This window comes from Canis aureus, chromosome 25 (assembly GCF_053574225.1).
Source record: "Canis aureus isolate CA01 chromosome 25, VMU_Caureus_v.1.0, whole genome shotgun sequence".
Classification (NCBI taxonomy): Eukaryota; Metazoa; Chordata; class Mammalia; order Carnivora; family Canidae; genus Canis; species Canis aureus.
In genome coordinates this window covers 37,298,132-37,320,598 of record NC_135635.1, presented here as the reverse complement: position 1 = coordinate 37,320,598, position 22,467 = coordinate 37,298,132, and the positions used below count along the sequence as shown (strand labels likewise).

Here is a 22,467-nt window from a genome sequence, read left to right as displayed (position 1 = left end):
AATGCTAGGGGAGGTTTTTTTTAAAAGTAGTTTTTACAATATTAAACTTATCTTGCACACTGAAGTTATCATACACGCAGGGCAAAATCAGAGCTTTTCTTTTTGAGTTTATTCTTCATTTAACTTTTAAAATACTCTTATAGTTGAATATTAAAACAAAAACAATAGCAAGTAGTGAGCTATGATTATAGTCCTTCACTCATTCACTACACTGCATGTAAAATGCCAGCAGCAGTGCTATTCACTGGCTCCATTAGGAGGTCTGACACTGAACACCACCCCTAGGATGATGTTCATCATCCTCATATGCTTCCCCCATTGTAATGGCGCTGTCTTTCCTGATTGGGATCAAAGTCCACCAGTTCTACATGATCCATTTCATCAGTCTCTTCTACTTCTTTCCTCTCAGATAGGAGTTTTTCCAGTAAAGAAAGTTTATCAGGAGAGAGAAAGCCATTCTTGGGGAAGTTTTCCTTAAATTCGATGATTAGGCGACCCTTCTCATATGGTCTACGATAAATTGGCATGCCTTCGTTTAGCACACACTTGATATCCCGATGTTTGACAATCTGACCTGGATGAGAGGTGATGACGATGGTTCGGTTGTCAAGAGTAGATATTGGCTTTTGAAAGCCACACCGGGCTTCAACCAGCTGTATATCCATACACATGAAAAGATCTTCTCCTCATTGAGTAAAAACAGCATGGTCCTTCTGATCTAAAACAATGATAATATCTTCTGGTTCCAGTCCTGGTTCTTGGTCTCTCTTACCATGGAATGTTATCTTCTGGTCATCTTTCACACTTTTGTCAATATGCACTTCTAGAATCTTCTTCTCTCGAAGTATCTTCCTTCCGTTGCAGCTTTTACATCTATCTTTAGGACTGATGCGTTCCCCATGGCCCTAGCACTCCATGCACACAGATTGAATTTGCTGAACCATTCCAGATCCTATCTGATGAGTTCTTATTTGCATTCCAGTACCTCAGCAATTGGGACAACATTCGACTGCTCCTTTCTTACCACCTGGGCCTTCACATTTATTGCAAATCACATTCTTTCGCAGAGCTAGTTTTCTTGTTGTGCCATTATATAAATCTTCTAAGGTTACTGAGAGCTGATGTACAACATTTTTACCTCTCCATTCTCTCTGCATCCTGCCTCCTCCTCCAAAAAACATATCAAAGATGTCCACGGGGGAGCCAAAACCACCACCAGCTCCACCTTCTTTAATTGCCTGTTCTCCTCCTTTGTCATGTAATTCCCTTTTCTTTGTATCAGAGAGCACTTCATAATCTTGAGAAATCTGTTTATACTTCTCTCCTTCATTTGGATTATCAGGGTGGTACTTCAAGGCCAGTTTCCTGTAAGCCTTTTTCAATTCCTCCTGCGTGGTATTGGGTTTGACTCCCAAAACATCATAGTAAGTGGTTTCTTTTTTTTTTTTTTTTTACTTTTTTAAAAAATTTATTTATCATAGTCACACACACACACACAGAGAGAGAGAGAGAGAGAGGCAGAGACAGGCAGAGGGAGAAGCAGGCTCCATGCAGGCTCCATGCACCAGCTCCCTGGGCCAAAGGCAGGCGCTAAACCGCTGTGCCACCCAGGGATCCCAGTAAGTGGTTTCTTTCACCATTTTCTACAGCCAGTGAGAGGGCCAAGGCCGGTGTGGAGGAGCGGGAAGGAGCACGTTGCTGGGCGCAGCTCGGGCAGCCGCTGCTCCTCCGCGTCTCACCGAGTGTTCTGGAAATTCTGCCAATTTCTTCATCTTTAAAATGAGAATCATAGCAGTGTCTACCTAGCAGCTTAAAAAAAAAGAGATTTATTTGTTTATTTGAGAGAGGGGCAGTAGGAGAAGGACAGGGGGAGGGGGAGAGAGAATCTCAAGCTGACTCCCCACTGAGGGTGGAGCCTGAGTGTGGAGCCTTGGGGCATGGTCCCATGACCCTGAGATCCTGACCTGAACCAAAATCAAGAGTCAGATGCTTAACCAACTGAGCCACTCCTGGAGCCCTTACCTAGGAGCTTTTTGGTAAGGTTCACATATATTTAAAATTCTTAAAACACCTTAAAACTATGCTCAATAAGTAGTACATACTATTTAAGTGGTGACTTTTTAGTACTCAAATTGAAGGCTCAAGAGAGTGAACTGTTTAAAGCAAATTTGGGATTATTTTGCATGGTTACCTTCTATTTGTTCGATTTACATCAGAGATCCTATTCATTTCAACTTCTAAGCATTCTGATGAAATTGATTTCTAAATCATATCTCTGTAGCCATTTTTTTTTCACAGAAACATCCAATTTTTAGTATTCCTGTTGATCTCATAGTAACTGGATCTTTTTTTTTTTTTTCTTCTTTCATCCACAACTGGTATAGTTCAGATTTACTGTCCTGGTTCTGTTGCCATTGTTTTTACCAAAAACAGTTTTTGTTTTTGTGACAGTTTTATAGTTCACCTCTATATTTAGAGTGCTGTGGTATGATTCTCTGGTTAGTGGAAACTAAAAAGTGAGATGTGTTAATACTGATTTACATATATGTTTCCATGCTTTTTTTCCTCTTCTTCAAATTTTAAGGCTAACTTAACTATTTGATTGGGCTGTCCAAGGAATTGGATGCATTGTGGAGGTGAGCAAAAAGTGATCTAATGATTCATTGTGAATCTTCATATATCTCAGCTTTCAGTTTCTGGTACAGGTTTCGTTACAGAGATGACAGTAAACAGCTTGCCTGGCAGCAGGGATCTTAAAACTTCCTCTCAGTCCCCTCCCACCCTCACTCACTAGGATGTGCATGCTCACCTCCCTCATGTTATTCCAAGTATCACTAGAGACCACAAGTTCACTAAGCTCTGAAGACAGGTCAGCTCATGCTTTTATGCTCTCACCTCCATATCAATTTGCCTCTTCTGTGGTCAGGGCTTTGTAAAATAGATAAAAATTAATTATTTTCTCTCATTCCGTAAGCTTTTTTATGGTATCTACTAATTGCATTTTTTTTCTTTTCTTAACTGTAAGCTGTAGTTAAGTCAGTTACTGATGTTAACTGTTGCTATCAATGTCTCAGATGACCGACCATACAGAAAAGGGGTTAGCTAAGTTTTCTGATGTCTTCCTAAGGACACGTTTGTTTAATGGCTCCATCTGCTGGAGAGAGTGGGCACTGCTTGTTTTTGTTATCAGGTAAAATGTCAAGAGGCAAGGTAGAAAGTTCCTAGATATAGCTGGACATTTTTTAGGGAATTTGGCCGAAAGATGAAACTTTCGGCCACATTTGCAGCATTGTGAGGGACTGAAGAGAGGGAATTTCTGGATTTTTAAGCATTGCAAAATGTCTTCTGTTAATGTGAAGACACTGGCTGGGAAGGATTGAGATCTTGAAAACTGGAATCAGGACATATGGGAAGATTCTAATCGAGCTAGGGACATGAAACCCCAAATTCTATTGCATCCTTTTTGCCAGTAAATGTAGCCTTTCCACTCCCATCCAAGTAGGTTAGCCTTACTTTGCTTGAAGCACCTGTAATGTCCTCACTTAAGTAGATGGTCAAGTGACCAGAAGTCTAACCTGAATTCTGTAAGAGGTCATGTCTGCTCAATTTGCTTACTTGAGCTATTTTACAGATGCAGAATCTTTTTTTTTTAAAAGATTTTATTTATTTATTCATGAGAAACACACACACACACACACACACACACACACATAGGCAGATACATAGGCAGAGGGAGAAGCAGGGTCCCTGTAAGAAGCCTAATGCGGGACTTGATCCTGGGACTCCAGAATCACACCCTAAGCTAAAGGCAGATGCTCAACTGCTGAGCCACCCAGGTGTCCCAGACCCAGAATCTTTTAAATTAAAAGTGGGGGGCAAGTCTTTGAGAAATAACTCTATTAAACAGAAAAAAAAATTATATAGTTCATTTTTTTTCCACTCCCCAAAGAGATCTACGACCATTAGTCTTTCATTGAGGGAAGAGAAACAATCAGACTTTTGAAGTGTTATTGGACATTGACTCTGAATGAACACTAATTTCAAGAGACTCAAACCATCATTGTATTATACTGATCAGAGTAGGGACATAAGGAGGTCAACTGATTAATGAAATTGTGGCTTAGGTCAGCCTCATAGGTCTGCCTATTTTCTTCATCTAACAGAGACTTCTCCCTGGGAAAACCCTACAGCTGGCCATGTGGATGCCAGTAGCTTCTTGCTCCTGAACACTATAATCCAAGAACTCCTGGATATATATGTAAAAAAGAATGTATTTCCAAATATGAGAGGAGAAAGAAAGTAAGAAGGGATCATTTCCAAAATATCTGAGGCAAGATTACCAAACAAATGATTCTGAGACCACCGTAGAATCACTTGCTAGACTCTATCCTAGAATCATATGAGCAGGAAATACCCCCATCCCATGCCTTTTAGCGGATGAATGCAAACCAGAATACCTGCACAGTCAGCAGCACTGCCTGAATCCCAAGACCTTGCAGAGTACTTGCAGTACAAAGTGTTAGGTAGTTTTGTGTCCATCCACTGTACACAGCAAATCTTTGGTGATTATTGTCCCATGAAATATTCTGTATTTTCAAGTAGTTTAGTCTGAAAATCGGGCTAATAAATATTCTTATAGTTTTATAAACACTACTGTGCTCATAAAATAAAACTTATTTTCCCCTGGAATATAGTCGTTAACAAGCCGTAATACAAATGCTTTAAGTTTATATACACTATCCAACTCAACATATACAAGTTGGTTTATAATGTTATGATATGATGCACAAGAAAGCTTGTAAGGACATGATCACCATAAAGAGATGAGGATAAACATCATAAAAAAGTTTGTCTCTGAAGCATTTAGCCCTTCATACAAACTCCCTTGGCATTTATAGGATTTTCTTTTAATATCAGTCACACAAGTAGAACAATTCTTCAGTTTTCTCCTGGCACTCAATGACTTACCAATGAAGCCTTCACTGTCTGAGTTGCTGTTTCTTTTTTTTTTTTAATTTTTATTTATTTATGATAGTCACACAGAGAGAGAGAGAGAGGCAGAGACATAGGCAGAGGGAGAAGCAGGCTCCATGCACCGGGAGCACGACGTGGGATTCGATCCCGGGTCTCCAGGATCGCGCCCTGGGCCAAAGGCAGGCGCTAAACCGCTGCGCCACCCAGGGATCCCTGAGTTGCTGTTTCTTTTGTAGCCAGCTCCTCAGCCACACATCAGTATTTTACTTCTGTGATCACTTAGAGAAAACAATACAGTAAATAATTTTTTTTAGTATTTATTATGTGCTAGAGACTTTAAAAGGCACTAGAAATATAAAAACAAATATTGAAACTTTATGTAATTTACAGTCAGGTGAGAGTGGAGAACATTAATCATATATCACTCAAAAACTGATATATGTAAGACCAAAAATGTGATAAGTACTGGGGAGGGGATTGTAATGTTGGGATATTTGACCTTGTCATGGAGTTCAAGGAAGGATCCTTAAACATTTGGCTTATATATAAAGTTTGAGAGTTGACTTGATGAAGAAGAGAGAAAAGAGAATTCCAGGTATAAGGAAAATGTCTGTAAATGTAGTGTGGTGGAACTCTGTTTCAGTTCCTGAAATTAATTTAGGGGGTTGTGGTGCTGGGAGTTTGGGTAAATTTTGTGTAGACAGATACTGACAACGTAAGCAAGGATTAGACCTGACAAGGGATTTCTAAGCTGTGTTATGGAGTTTGGTGTTATTCTAAGAAAGATGTTGAAGCATTTTTCAAAAGAAGGGTTATGTCATTAGTGTATATATATTTTAAATATCACTTAGATTACATGTCAGATGTGTTAGAACAGGAAGACTGTTATGGCAGTTATTTAATATTTTAGTACTTTGGTATTATTTAATGGCAGTTATTTAATATTTTAGTACTTTGGTATTATTTAATGGCAGTTATTTAATATTTTAGTACTTTGGTATTAAGTTTGTGAAAGCAAGGAAGAGAAGAGGTCAGGTTTAAGAGATATTTAGTAAAAAAGGTGACAAGACTTGGTTTTGTGAGAGGTAGAATGGAGAGCAGCCTGGAAGCATGGGCCAGAAAGAGGCTGGTGATGAGGCAGCTGGTTTATAGGTTGTGTAATTTCTTGTGTGTTGTGCCATTGACTGAAAGGCTGTGTGCTGGAGGCTGGTTCCTTTGGTGAGGAGAGTTCACTAATTATTCTTATACATTGAGTTTGAAATGCTTTTGAGATTTTAGATTTGCTATGTTAAATAAGCACTAGGATATGTGAGTCTGGTGATCAGGGAAGGACTGGGCTAGTGATATAAATTTGATATGAATTGCTTTGTACATGAAAGCTATAAGAATGTAACAGATTAAATAAGGATATTGTAGAGACAAGATGTAGAGGGGACTGAAGTTCTAAAAATACAGGCAAAAAAGGGGGTCTTTGGTAATTCAGATGAAAAAATGTATTCATTCTATCTACTCAGTTTCTATGACACTTCATTTTCTCTATTAGCCTTCCTACATCTCTGAGAAATAGTACTATACCCACAGGAATGAGCATGCATGTGCATGCACACACACACATACACACACACACGCAGAGCCCTCTGGTCTTTGATAGAGTCTGACATCGAACTTGACATGGTATCTTTCAGTCAGAGAAATGGAGACTGATTTTCTGCAGTGTGGATTACAGTTAACAAATCCACTGATCATTTTTCTGATATTTTTCTCTAGCTACCTTAATCTGAGACATCTGGGCACATTTCATGCTCTGGGTTCTCCATTTTTCTTCTATTAAAAACCTATGAAGAAAGAAAATGCTTATCTTTATATCAGCATATGTCTAGAGACTAAAGAGGGCCTAGGAAATACTTTCTAAGTTTTAAAATAAAAATAGACCATGAAAACAACTTAAACAATACACTGTATGATAGGTAAAATAATTCTTCCCACCTTCAGTTTTATTTCTCAAGAGAAGTTAATAGTTAATGATTAGTCAGAGATGTATGTAGATCATGCTAAAATGGCACCACTTGCTTTGTTCATGTAAAAATTATTGAAATGAGCAGAAATTTATATTTTGTAAGCTAAACTTGTGCTCTTATAAGAGATTTTAAGCTTGTCAATTTACCTCTTAAACAAAATGATACTATCGGCAAGCCCTATTTCACACCTAAATCTTCTGAGTGGATAGAGTAAGATTTCTTTTGCTTCTCAACTTTCTGAATAGACCATTATATATTTTTATCAGATCACATGAGTTGGTCAGGAAATTTAAACCTATTTCCTAGTTCAAGCCCAATAACATCAGATGACTCTTTCTTATCACACAATATGGGATTAATACTGCAAAAAAAAGCTAAAATACAATAAACTCACAGACGGAGTCAAAAAGGCTGTTGTCTCCCCTGGTCCATGATTCCCCTCCAGGTGGAATAGTCAAGCCAATCCAGTATAATGCTGAAGTATCTAGGTACCCCTAGAAACTCTAAAGAGAATAGGAAATCTATATGAAACAACTGGCAGATTCTTACAGATACAAAAAGAAAATATCTCCAGCAAATCTTCTATGTGCTTGACCCTGTGCTAGAAGCAGGGCCAAGCAGGTAGGACATACTTCCTGTTTTTCTTTCTTTTTTTTTCTTCTTTTAAAAAGATTTATTTATTTGAGAGCGAGGAGAGCACGCGAGTGCACAAGTTGGGGGGAGTGGCAGAGGGAGAAGGACAAGCAGACTCCCCTCTGAGCAGGGAGCCTGAAATGGGGCTGGATTCCAGGACCCTAAGATCATGATCTGAGCTACCCAGGTGCCCCTACTTCACCTTTATCCAACAAATCAAAGTGGAAGGACAAACTGCTGCTGTGCAGTATAATGGCATTAAGGTAGAATTATGTACAATTGCAGGAGATACTAAGGCTGTGAAGTCAAACTTCCAAAGTTGAGTCTTAGCTCTACAATTTACTTCTGTGCCTCTGCACTGTTATTAAATCTTTTTACTTCTCTTTTCTCCAATCTCTGCAACTCAGATTATAATAGTACCTATCTCAAAGAGCTACTATTATTTTGCTATTAAGTAATATTATTATGTACTGCTTGGCATGTAATAAATTCTCATTACACAAATGTTAGTGGTTATTATTAAATATGAGTATGAAATAATACATAGAAGGAGGAATGTATACAGGGAAAATTAAAGAAAGAAAGCAAATCTGAGCTCATGTGATAATACTGTTTATAGTTTCTTAATATCTCTTTTTCTATAGTAATGTAACCCCTGAGCCATATATATGGCCAGACATAATAAAGGCTACATTTCCCAGGCTGCCTTTTGGCTAAGTGTGGCAATGTGATTGACCTAATTTCTGGCCAATGGATTAGAATGGAAGTGATACGGAAATTCTAATCAAGCATTTAAAAATGTTGGACTATACCCTTCCATTCATCATTTCCCTCTTTTCTGATGGCTAGAATGTGGACATGGTGGTGAATCAACCAGAAATAGGAAAACATGGACAGCACCCCACTGATGAGACCAGAAATCCATAACTGTATGGACTACAATATGAGTAATATGACCTATTGCATATAGAATGGACAGATTTTCCCCCCTATTTTAATGCTTCAAAATTGGAAACATCAAACAATCTATGGCTTGTAGTAGTTTAATCAGAAGCTTAGTTTTTGGGATGCCTGGGTGGTCCAGCTGTTGAGCATCTGCCTTTGGCTCAGGGCGTGATCCTGGTCCTGGGATCGAATCCCACATCAGCTTCCTGCATGGAGCCTGCTTCTCCCTCTACCTGTGTCTCTGCCTCTCTCTGTCATTTTCATGAATAAATAAATACAATCTTAAAAAAAAGAAGCTTTGTTTTTCCTTTTTAACTGTACTAATGCTTTTAAGGGTACCAATGTTACATCTTATAATTAACAGTGTTTTAGATTCAATAAACAAAGTAAACATCCACCTGGTTTAAGCTATCGTGATTTTTGTTCTCTGTCACATGCAGCCAAACTCTTATGCTAAATGTCATAACTGTTTGTAGGAAAAGAAATAGCCATTAGGCATATAAGAGAGAGAATAGTGTTTTTCCATTGAATTATCTTTGCACTATGATAAAAAAAATCAGTTGGCTAAATTTTGATAGGCCTATTTCTGGTCTCTATTCAGTTCCACTGATCTGCATATTTCTCTTTTGCCAATTTCACACCATATTAACTAATTTTGCTTTATAGTAAGACTTGACATAGAGTAGTGTACATCTTTCACCCTTCTGCTTGTTTTGGGTTTAGTTTGCTTTTTTCTAGTCCTTTTTTTTAACGGAAGCGTAGATGATTGATTTTATATTATTTTCTTTTCAAATATAAGCACTTAATGCTATAAATTTCCAAGTTCTTCTTAAGCTGAAACCTGTGAATTTTGATATGTTAAAATGTTTTCATTCAGTTCATAATATAGTTTAAAATTTTTTCTCTGATCACTTCTTTGGCCCATACATTATTAAGAAGTGGTTGTTTAATTTTCAAATATTTGGGCATTTTCTGAATATTATTCTGTTCCTAATTTCAAGTTTTATTTTGTTATGGTCTGACATGCCTTGTATAATATATATATTTGTAATTTTTAAAAGTTTATTAGGTTTCCAAATACGGACTGTTTTCAGGAAAGTTCCAGGTGTATTGAAAAAAAATGTGGATTCTACTTTGTTGGATACAGTTTTCTATAAGATTAATTAGGTCTAATTGGTTGATAGCATTGTTCAGGCATTTATTTATTTATTTACTTACTTACTTACTTACTTACTTATTGGACTTGTTTTATCAGTTACTCAAAGAGGAGTTGTTGACAACTTCACCTATAATTGTGAATTTCTCCATATATATAGTTGACCCCTATGATAGGACTTAGGGCCAGAGGGTAGAATATTATGGACCGAATTGCGTCTCTCTAAAATTTATATGTTGCAGTTTTAACCCCAGTACTTCAAAATATGATTTCATTTGAAGTTCAGAGCCTTTAAAGAGGTCAGTAAACTAAAGTAGGGCTATCAGAGTGGGTCTTAATTCAATCTGATGGTGTCTTTATGAGAAAAATTTGGACACACAGAGAGACACAGATACACATACATAGAGGAAAGAACATGTGAGGACGTAGTAAGAAGGTGGCTAGCTGAAAGCCAAGGAGAGAGTCACCATGAGAAACAAAACATGCCAATACCTCTATCTTGGACTTGCAGTCTTCAGAAACAAAAGAAATTAATTTCTGTTGCTTAAGTCATTAAATTCATGGTACTTTGCTATGGCAGCCCTAGCAAACTCATACAGCCCCTTTATCATTGTGCAACAGTCCTCCTTGTTCTTGGGAGTGTCTTGTTTCTTCTTGTCTTTTTATATACCTCGTACTTGATTGTTGAAAGCTGTCTAGTATAGTGGAGACTGGCTTAAATAGTTTTGTGCATAGAAATGAGTAGAGTTCCTTCTCATAGGTCATTCATGTGGGGTTTAAGTCAATAGTTATGGGGGTGAGTTTGTGATTTATTGTTGCTCTGGTTACCCTCAAAGCTTCCACAGGTTTCAAATTCCTGTTATGATATCTTGTGTTTGATGGGGTTTGTTTGCTTGTTTGTCAGAAAGACGTCTCCTTGACCTGGGCGTTTAGGTTCCCCTTCACATCATGCCTCAGAGAAGACCTTTTTACACAGTGTTCTTCCTCTGTTCCTCACTCAGCAGTGTTCTTCTTGACTTCTTGTTTGAAACTTGTTAGCTTGACAGTGAAAGGCAGCAGAGGCAATGGTCTTCTTGATCTGATTATGCCTCGGTCTTAGGCAGCCACTCATCTCTGTGTCTTCTCCATGAGCTTTCTCCCTTCTGCTGCCCCTACCCTGCGTATAGTTGTGGTCCCATTGTGTGTTCTTACCCCTCCCACAGGAGTATCTCTTGCCCGAAATCCTCTTTTGCACCTGCAGTGATGCTTGATCAGGTCCCTAAGGACACTTGTCCTTCCCACCAACACACACATGAAAGCTGTTGTCCTGTAGCTCAGAGAGGGGACAAGGATTTAGGTGGAATTCCTTGCTTCTTCCGTGTCATTGCTATTTTCTTCTACCAGGTTTGCACCACAATGGACACTTTCTCTTGGTTCTTTCCAATCTTGGGAACCAATGGCATTTACAGGAAAAAAAAGAAGAAAGAAAAGAAAAGGGAAAAAAAGAGCCTTCAATGGATTGTAGAATTCCCCAATTTCTGCAGAGCCCAGGAGCTTCACACTATTTTGCCAACTTACACTCAGACTTTACTCATTTCTCAAATACTCTGACTGAACTCCTCTTTCTAATGTCTGGTAGCTGATTTGTGTGTTCTAAGTAAGTGAGGATATGTCTTCTCTCTCCCACAGGTACCTGTTTCAACATGGATTTTGGCACTGCAAACTCAATTCTTCAATGGATTTGAAACAAGTTGGCAATTTAAAGTTAACTTGGTTATTTCTCATTGTAAAAGTTGTAGCAACATTTCTTCAAGATCTTTGCATGACAGAGTGAAAGCTATAAACCTTCTTGTTTTTTTCTATTTTATTGTTGTTGTTGTTTTTTGTTGTTGTGGTTTGTTTACCTCTTTTTCTCATTCTCTTCTTCTTCCTCCCTCCTCCTCTTTCTTTCTTTCTTTCTTTCTTTCTTTCTTTCTTTCTTTCTTTCTTTCTTTCTTTCTTTCTTCCTTCCTTCCTTCCTTCCTTCCTTCCTTCCTTCCTTCCTTCCTTCTTTCTTTCTTTCTTTCTTTCTTTCTTTCTTTCTTTCTTTCTTCTTTCTTTCTTCTTTCTTTCCTTCTTTCTTCTTCTTTTTTGCCATATGATGATACATGGCAATTCTATATAGACTAATAATTATTTTTAAAATTTTACTCTTATTTGAGAGCTGGAAAAGTATTGGCTAGAAAATTATTGTCTGTTTCTTGGAGTAATTATTCTTTTATAATATATATTTTATTTGACTTTTACTTGTCTTTTTTGGAGAAGTTTGGAAGTGGAAATATGTATGCATACTTCCTATGTTGATTGCTTTCAGATTCTTATTTATCCATGAAAGGGAACAATTACATCTGGCCCATATATTTGCTTAGGAATAATGTGAGAGAGGTCATCTGAACAGGAAGAAGACCACTGTTTCTTTTTTTTAAGATTTTATTTATTCATGAGAGACATAGAGAAAGAGGCAGAGACACAAACAGAGGGAGAAGCAGACTCCTCCCAAGGAGTCCAAGGTGGGACCCAATCCCTAATCCCAGGATCACGCCCTAGGCCTAAGGCAGATGCTCAACCACTGAGCCATCCAGGCATCCCAAGACCACTGTTTCTGAACTTAGGGTTGCTGAATTCTACCCCTGAAAGTAATAATATACTATATGTTGACTGAACTGAATTTAAATAAAAAGTAAAAAAAATCGTCTCAGTCTGCTAGTCACCCCAATCTGGTTTATCAATGGCCTAGAAGATATGTCTTTTCTGCATTTCAGCATCCTTCCCTTTGATGGTGAGCAGGAAATAGATGAGCTTCTGAATATAATCTTTCGTTGCACAATTTCTCCATGCAATGATTTATTATTTATCCCTTTCAGAGAAGCTTTCTAGTTGATACCTGCTTCCTCTTTCTCGTCTTAAAATTGATCTCTTGGAGAAGAAAGCAGATCACTTTTCAGCTCTTTATGTATCCTGGATTGGGCTCATATTTGAATCAATATGAACTGCATCTGATAGGCAGTCTTACAGTTTGAGATTGGGAGTTATACTGGTTAGGGTGAGAAGATAATTTACTTCTGTTTTTGTTTTTCTTCTTGTGGCAGATTCCTGTGAAACTCAGAATAGGTTTTTTTTTCTTTTTTTTTTTCTCTTCAGAAGTTTCAACAGCTGTGCTGTCCTCCAGATGGTTATTAATCAACTAAGGTTTTAAAGCACTGCTGGTCATTGGGTTTTCAGAAGTGGAAACTTTGACATGACTTGTCTTTCCAATATACAGGTCTTCATCCTGAGTATCCTTATCTGATGCTTGCTAATTAACATCTATATTTGCTTTATTAATTGAAAGTATAGTGTCCAATATTCATGTAGTAAAAATTGAGTTGAACCAGAGTTATCAAAGTATTCTGCTTAAAGGAGAATGAAATGTTAAGGAGGATTATTCTGTATTTCTTTTCTCTCAGTATCATCTTAATTGTAGCTGCCATATCTGATTGCAGCTTTTGTGAACATTGCAATAAACATGAGAGATGATGTAAGATATTTACTGTTTTACATTTTAAAATGGAATCTAGTAAGCAGTGGGATCCCTTGTGGAGAAGAATTTAGGTGTATAGTACCAAATGAATTCCTCCAATCCATAGCCAAAAAAGAAAACAAAAAGCCTAAAATAATCCTGTAGTTCAATGATTCATTCATTGAATCATTTATGTAGTTAAAAGCAATGAAGTTTAAAGTTTATTTCATAGACATTTTTAAGATGTAGCACAACAAATGCATTGAAAATGTGAAGGATGCTATAATCTCTAAGTCTGATATCTCACCGTATCAATGAAGTCTTGAATCACCATGAGATGTAAATTTTTCATGGCACAGTCATTTTTGCTTTCATTCCAAGATTTCTTATCTTCAGCAACCCAGTAACATATCCCCCCCCCGCCAAAGTAACTTCCAGTCTTTAAAGGGGCATGATTTATGAGGAAAGGAAAAATTGAAAGAAACTGGGAGGAGAAAAGGATAAGTAATTAAAAGAAACTCAGAATGGTATCCCTAGTATCATTAAAGCTTCTAAAAATTTGTTAAGTTCTGGTCTAAAGTTTTTTTTTGACAAACATATGTGGTTTTCTCAGGGTGGATTTAGAAAAAATAAAGATTAATAGACTTACAGCCATGCATATATTCATTCTTCCTTTCTCTAATATATTCAATTAAAAATATATCATATTCTCTATCAGCAAAACAATGTACTAGACACTAGGATCAAACAGTGAACACCCAAATCTCAGGGAGATAAGAATTTTAAATGAAAAATAGAAATTAGAGATTTTAATTAGCGATCTACCAATGAACCAGACATTTTGGGAATTATATATCACACTGTAATAATTTTTCTTGGGCAAATTTTGTGCAATAGGTGGCCCCCAAACTCAGGATAGATTTATCCTCCTTTACACAAAAGGATCCTTACACAAAAATGTGTTTGAAATAGGTAGTTTTAATTTATAATATTTGCCAGTAGATTTAGATGATGACACATAGGCATCTTGGATATACCAAAACTTCATTGCCCTTCAACTAAACATCCTTTAAAAACACACACATTCCTATACACACACAATGACCTGAAGCCACTGAATCATTAATAAAAGCAGGCACATTTTGGAGGGGGAAATGACACTTGTAATAAGTAGAGCAAGGTAAAAGTTTCTCATTTTTATAAATTTTAGTCTATGACAGACCAATGTTGGTTGCTACATAGAGTAAATAAAATTTCAATAGCCCATTTGTAGTCTTTCTAAACTAAAATACCAGAGAACAGAGTTTGGGGCAACCACAGATGCTAAAAATGAAGAGTGAATCCCATAGATGAGAAAAAATAAAAGATGTGCACCAAGTTCTATGTCTAAAATTTTTCCAAGTTTCTGTCTGATGCATGTGAAAGCTACATTCCAGCTAAGGATAAAAACATGGATTTGAGCTGCTGCCTAAAAGAAGTTAAAATTTGAGTTCAACCATACCGAGTCCCTGCTAAAGTAGGAAAATCAACATTTTTTTAGAGAAGTACAACAGAATCTATAGATTTCTTAGCATGATTTTCACAAAGTCTAGGACACAATCTCAAATCACTTAATGTAAGAAAAACCAGGAAAATATGACCAATTCAAAAGAGAAAGGGATTCATTGCAATAGAAAAATGATGCAGATGTTAGAATTATCCTCAAATATTCTAAAGCAGCTGTTCTAATTATGCTCAAGTACAAGAAAGAAAATATGCTTGCAATTAAAAAATAAGATATTTTAACATTTCTGTCCAAGAAATTCATTCAGAAATTTAATTTATAATTGAAAAATACATGATATGAAAACTTCACTAGATTGTCTTAAAAATAGAGAATTAGCAGAAAAAATGATTAGTAAACTTGAAATTGTCTTATATAAAAAAAGGGAAAAAAGTTGGAAAAAATGTAGAGTCTCAAGGATTTGCAGGGCAATTATAAAAATATCTAACATATATGAAATTGAAGTGCTAGAACCAAAGGAAAGAGAAAATAAGAGGGGAAAAGGACAATAGCTAAAATTTTGCTAAATTATTTAAATTTATAAATTTATACATTCAAGAAGCTCATCAAACCCTAAGCAAGATAAATATGAAGAAATTATATATAAAGATAAAATAAACTGCTTAACAACAAAGGTAGAGAAAAATCTTGAAAGCAGAGAAAAATTGCATGCCATTTATAGGGATACGATTATTAAAAATCTCTCATTCTCATCATGAATTACAGGAGACAGAACATAGTGAAAAATACCTTCAAATTGTTGAAGGGAAGTAAGAATAGACTCTTAACTCTAGAGAACAAACTGATGGTTACCAGAGGGAAGATGGGCGGGGCAATGAGTAAAGTAGGTGATGAAGATTAAGGAGGGTGCTTGCCGTGAGGAGCACCAGGCATTGTTTGGAACAGTTGAGTCATTGTATTGTACACTTGAAACTAACACTATATTGTATGTTGACAAACTGGAATTTATATAAAACTTAAAAGAATTGTTTAAGGGAAAAATAACTGCCAACAAAATATTCTATATTCAATGACACTATCTTTCTAAAATCATGGCAAATTTAAGACACTTTCAGATATGGGAAAACATAAAGAATCCATTGCTGAATGATCACTACAATGGATGTTAAAGGAAGTTTTTCAGGAAGTTATTGGGAATATTTCTAAATAGAACCTTTCATATTCAAGAAAGAAGAACATCAGAAATGGCAAACATATAGGTAAGAATAAAAGCATAAGGTGAGCAACATATATTCAAAACACTGTTCTTCCTTTCAATATTAAGTTCACACACTTGTCTCACTTGTACAGTTCTTTTTCAGATCAGTGTAATACATCATATCCAAACCTTTTCAGGTAATAATGCCAAATACATGCTATAATTATTGCTAAAGACACAGCAACTATGCAACTGGGACTTTAAGAAGATATTTAATAAGAAACTACTGTTTTCACTTCTATATTTCTAATAGTAGATACTTTGACTAGATAGTATGAAGCAGTGCTTCCCAACTGTTTCTCTATCATGGAATATAAAAAAATATATATTTCTAAATAAATAAAAGTCTACAGTCTGCTAATTAACCATTTTCAAAAGTACCTCAAGCCATCTAATCATTAGCTCCTCAGTGCCTCCCTGCAAATGAAAATGCAAATAATGTTTGCAAGAAAGTATCTTTAATTTTTTTAGAAATTCCATCAACTGAAATCATTCAAATTAAAAAAATTTTTTTAAATGTATTATTTATTCATGAGAGACAGAGAGAGGCAGAGACATAGGCAGAGGAAGCAGCATACTCCCTGTGGGGACCCCAATGCAGGGCTGGATCCAGGGACCCCAGGGTCACATCCTGAGCCAACGTCTGATGCACAACCACTAAGCCACACAGGCGTCCTGAAATCATTCAAATTAAAATAAACACATATCAAATACTTTAAAAAACACTCAACATAGCAGGAAATACAAACAGCAGTCTTGGTCACCAAAGACTTTAGCTTGGTCACCAAAGACTTTAGGTATTTAAAAATCATGTGTACCATAAATAATAATGTTTTTAAATTCTTTTAAGAAATAATAAATTAAAAATAATCAGATAATAGGAGACTATCGAAAGCTACCAGGGTTGTTTGAAAATAAGTCTAGGATTGAAAACTGATCATTGGGGGCGCCTGGGTGACTCAGTCGGTTATGCTTCCATCTCTTGGTTTCAGCCCAAGTCATGATCTCAGTATCATAAGATTGAGCTCTGGGACCAGCTCTGGGTGGAGTCTGCTTGAAGATTCTCTCCTTCTCTCTCTGCCCCTCCTCCTGCTCTCTCTCTCTCTCTCTCTCTCAAGTAAATGAATAAAAATCTTTTTTTAAAAAAAGAGAGAAGTATGATCATTGGCATTAGACTCCATGAATGAGTTTGTAGCTTAGACATAGGAAAAGAGAGCATTTATAAACTGCAAGATATACCTAAAAACATTGCCTTCAGCACAAACCGACAGCCATGAGGACAAAATGGGATGGTAAGCAAAATGGAGGAGCGAAGGCCTATTGCACATCTGATTAAATTCTAGAAAGAAAATAGAGGGAAGGTTGACAAAGCATTAGAAATGATGGCTGAAGAGATCTATTACGTTTTACTTCATATATTTTAAGGTTTTATTATTTTGTTAAGATCAAATTTAGAATGGATATTCTTTCCTGATTAATTGATCTAGGACTCTAGGAGCAGGGGCTTATACATTTATAATAATAAGATGAGGATTAGAAAACAACTTTGACAGAATTTAAAGCTAGACCTTTATTTAATACCACTATTACCATCTCTGTATTAGGTATAGGACACCTCAATGCTTTTGCTCTGGGGATAGTGTCACAAAATTTGCCCTCATAGTCACACAAGTTAACAAAAATGAACATATATTGTATCAGGTTTTAGAATGTGATCAAGGGGGCTTGGAAATATCAAAATCCAATTTAATGTTTTAATGAATTTCCAGAATTTGTATATATTCTACATTATGAACTGGTAAGTCTTTCTAATAGAATTACACTCAGATGTTCAAAGGGAGAATGGTTTTTCAACATGGAATTGAGAAGTTAACAGATTTCAAAATGTAATAAAACCACTGGGAAAAAAGAGAGCAGAAAGTTCAAATAATTGAGTGTTTTCTTGACTTTTAAAAGTGTGCAAATATATTCATATGAGCTAGCAAAAGAAAGATTAACATAAGATTACCATTTGCAATTGCTTTTCATGTAATAACATTACCTGATAAGAAAAAAGAACTAACACAATCATAAACTTTAAGAATGAAGATATTTTGACTATATCCTACACTCGCACATGCTCCCATAGAAATAAAAATAATAAAATGCAATTGGGTCAATGAAATACCTTTTCATTAATCTAGAACTCTATAAGCTCATTTTTCTCATTTGCTTTGGATCTTTGAATATTTTTGTCATGGACTGTAATGGGTCCCTAAAAAGCAATGATCTAAATCATCTCTCTATAGGGGTAAAGGAATCTCTCTTTTCAGATATATTCAAGTAAGACCAATGTGACTGTCAGTGTCTGGTTACTCAGGAATTTGACTATATAATATAAAATAACGTTGCCTGTTGAGGTGATTGATTACTCCAGATTTATTTTTCCCAGTACAAAATTTCTGTTTTGATTCGTTTTCACAATATTATGTCCTTCAGATTTAAACTGGGTAACTCATGAAAGAAGAAACATATTTTCCTAATTAAATAAAAAGCATAAAAGCATTGGGTTCTAGTGATTCTGAAGTTTAATAATGTAGAAACTCTATAGTAAGTTAAATAATTATAATTTTAGGGAGGGAAACAACCCTATTTTTCTAAGATTTGGACTTTCCTTTGCATTCTTATTTATTTTATTAATGTCAACGTTAGTGAAATTGAAAAAAAAAATATGATCTGGGACCACAGAGATTCTCACCTAATTTTTGTCCTGAGTTTTCATATTTATTTTATTAAGCACAAAATATCCAGCAATGGATATAAGCCCCATTTGGATAGTTTATATTTAGTGAGATATTGTTAGATTATATCCAGTGTAACATGATTCAGGGGAAGGATTTTATAGGTTTTGGCTTGGTTCATAATTCTGTTTCTTTCAAGAATCTGCATGTAAATGTTGCATATAGAAGGGTAGGATGAGGTGAGACTTTTTCTACAATGAGGAAGGTATTTGTCTTTCTGAGGATTATTTAACTGAAATTACCTTTGGTGACTTTTAATTTCATAATAGTGTGTATCAGGCAAATAAATCTTTAAAATCTCTTTTGGTAATGAATCTATAAGTAACAAACAGATATATTTTATTTAAAAACTGCTATTTTAGTAACACATAAACCTACCTTAACATGACAAAAAAGATACAGAAGAGATTTTTCATGCTAATTGTTTTTGTTTCCTTCTCTCCTAATTTTATAGCTGCAATTAGACAATAGGCCAGTTATATGAAATTAGTCAGATAACTTCTCTTTCTGGGACTTAGGGTGTTCATCTCAACTAGAGGTTTGACCTAGAAGTCTAGCTCTTTCCAATTCTGGAACTCTATCACAGTGCCTATTTAATTTGCAACTTCCAATGTCATTTGTAATTGCTAACATCATTCACAAGGGTTCTTTGATGTAGGCAGGTATGCATTGGTCTGTTCTAGGGTTTAATCTAGAAGCCTGAATTCCTTGGAATATATACAATTTGTATATTATCTTTGTCCTATAGATATTTGTGAGGAGCTTTTTCTCCAAGTACTTATTCAACAATTAAAATATTTGCCACCTGAATATTAGATTATGCTGCTAGGTCCAAAGTACATGAGTAGAATTTTTAAATGCTCAATTTAGTTGATTAATTTAGGCAAATTTCTCATCTACTGATACAAGATTGATAGTCCCCAGGGGTAGCTAATATGAATACTCTTACATAGAAATACACTACATAATTTAATCTTCTTTCATCTGAATGTAGTCTTAGAGAAGTTTGTATATAGGTCACTATCAAGCTGCATTGTGTGATTTTGATCATAAAATATAAGCATATTCTTGACCTCACTTTATCAATTAAGTGAATCCATAATGATATCACATGCTGAAGTTCTATGGGAAAATCTCTAATTTTAATTTTTTCAAATTTCGTGTTTTGTGAAGTTGTACTGTGTTGTTTAGGAGCCACTGAACAGCAAACACAATTAAAACAGGTTATTAAAGAAAAACACTTTGGGAAAAATAAATAATTTTGATGGTTACTTACCCAAAATGTTCAGCACAATTACCATTACAAGGAGGATGATGATCATTGCACATCCAACTTTCAGGACAATTCCATGATGGTGAGGAACTACACAATTGGATAGATTGGATAGTTAGCCCAGTAAGTAATTTCTCATATGGTCAGAAGTGAGAGCGAGCTGAATAAACTTTCTTCATTACCACGCTTCTAAATTACTTTCCTTTGAAATATATAGACCCAGCTTCATTTTGAGCATGCACACACAAGAGAGACTATATTTGGTCTTCTGGTTTGTGAGGAGAGGACCTATAAAACTGTGAATGGATGTGAACTTTTGTTTGTGGATTTATCATACATGTTCCACAACATTAATCTTACAATGATCAACTCTCTGTAGTCCTAAATTTTTATATAAGACTGAGCTCTCCAGAGTCTTTAATAAGTTTATTGACAACAGCCACCTATTTGGATTGATCCATTCTTTTCTCTCTTATGTAACATGCCTACTTATTGTGATACATAATTATAATTTCATGCATTCATTCATTTTTTATTTTAAAATAAAAGTACTCTTAGGTATTACCTTGCTCAACATCTACATATTTATGGGAATATTCAAGTCCGCAATCACAGTTATTTTATTGTCTTCCAAAGCAGTGGTTGGTTTGTTATCCATACTATTTCATTGCCTTTGGATTACTCAAAAGATAATAATAAATCAGAAAAAGAAGCAGGAATTATAATCTTTGTCTGAGAGTTAAACCAACAACCTCTAATCCAAAATAATTGCAGTATATCAATTCCACTAGATATATGATACATACATAGATAAAATACACTGAGAAAGTAATACAATAACTGATATTGAAATATAACCAATTACAAACTCAAGCATCAAGACCCATTAACCTGAATGCTTCTTTAGCGAAATATTATTATAGAGAGCTTCGTTTTATGTTCAAATTATTATTGTTAACTAAAACATCCTTTTTTTAAAAAAAGATTTTATTTATTTATATAAGTAAATATATTTATATTTAAGGGAGGTAGAGAGAGAGAGCACAAGCAGGGTGAGAGGCAGACTAAGAGGGAAAAGCAGGCTCTCCACTAAGCAGGGAGCCCCATGCAGGGCTTAATCCCAGGATCCTGGGATTATGACCTGAGCCGAAGAAGACACTTAACCAACTGAGCTGCCCAGGAGCCCCTAAATAAAACATTCTTAATAGAAGTTTATTAATTCTCAGAACATAAAATGTCCATTTTTTTCATTTATCATGTAAAACAATGCAAATTGTGACAGTGAAAGTAATTCCATTCTTTTTGCAGTATACAAAAATCCACATGCAAAATCTGTTGCATTTTTTATTTTTTAAATTATTTTTTAATAATAAATTTATTTTTTTATTGGTGTTCAATTTGCCAACATACAGAATAACACCCAGTGCTCATCCCATCAAGTGCCCCCCGCAGTGCCCGCCACCCAGTCACTCTCACCCCCACCCTCCTCCCCTTCCAACACCCCCAGTTCATTTCCCAGAATTAAGAGTCTTCCATGTTTTGTCTCCCTTTCTGATATTTCATAGCCATTTCTTCTCCCTTCCCCTCTATTCCCTTTCACTATTATTTATATTCCCCCAAATGAATGAGACCATATAATGTTTGTCCTTCTCTGACTGACTTATTTCGCTCAGCATAATACCCTCCAGTTCCATCCACGTCGAAGCAATGGTGGGTATTTGTCGATTCTAATGGCTGAGGAATATTCCATTGTATACATAGACCACATCTTCTTTATCCACTCATCTTTTGATGGACACCGAGCTCCTTCCACAGTTTGGCTATTGTGGCCATTGCTGCTAGAAACATCGGGGTGCAGGTGTCCCGGCGTTTCATTGCATCTATATCTTTGGGGTAAATCCCCAGCAGGGCAATTGCTGGGTCGTAGGGCAGGTCTATTTTTAACTCTTTGAGGAACCTCCACACAGTTTTCCAGAGTGGCTGCACCATTGCACATTCCCACCAACAGTGTAAGAGGGTTCCCTTTTCTCCGCATCCTCTCCAGCATTTGTGGTTTCCTGCCTTGTTAATTTTCCCCATTCTCACTAGTGTGAGGTGGTATCTCATTGTGGTTTTGATTTGTATTTCCCTGATGGCAAGTGATGCAGAGCATTTTCTCATGTGCGTGTTGGCCATGTCTATGTCTTCCTCTGTGAGATTTCTGTTCATGTCTTATGCCCATTTCATGATGGAGTGTTTGTTTCTTTGCTGTTGAGTTTAATAAGTTCTTTATAGATCTTGGAAACTAGCCCTTTATCTGATAGGTCATTTGCAAATATCTTCTCCCATTCTGTAGGTTGTCTTTTAGTTTTGTTGACTCTTTCTTTTGCTGTGCAGAAGCTTTTTTGATGAAGTCCCAATAGTTCATTT

General features: G+C 35.9%; 1 pseudogene; it reads right to left on the bottom strand.

The window, feature by feature from the left end:
• Window positions 1-253: 253 nt before the first annotated feature.
• LOC144297676 (dnaJ homolog subfamily A member 1 pseudogene) lies at window positions 254-1,241 on the bottom strand (annotated as a pseudogene).
• Window positions 1,242-22,467: the final 21,226 nt, after the last annotated feature.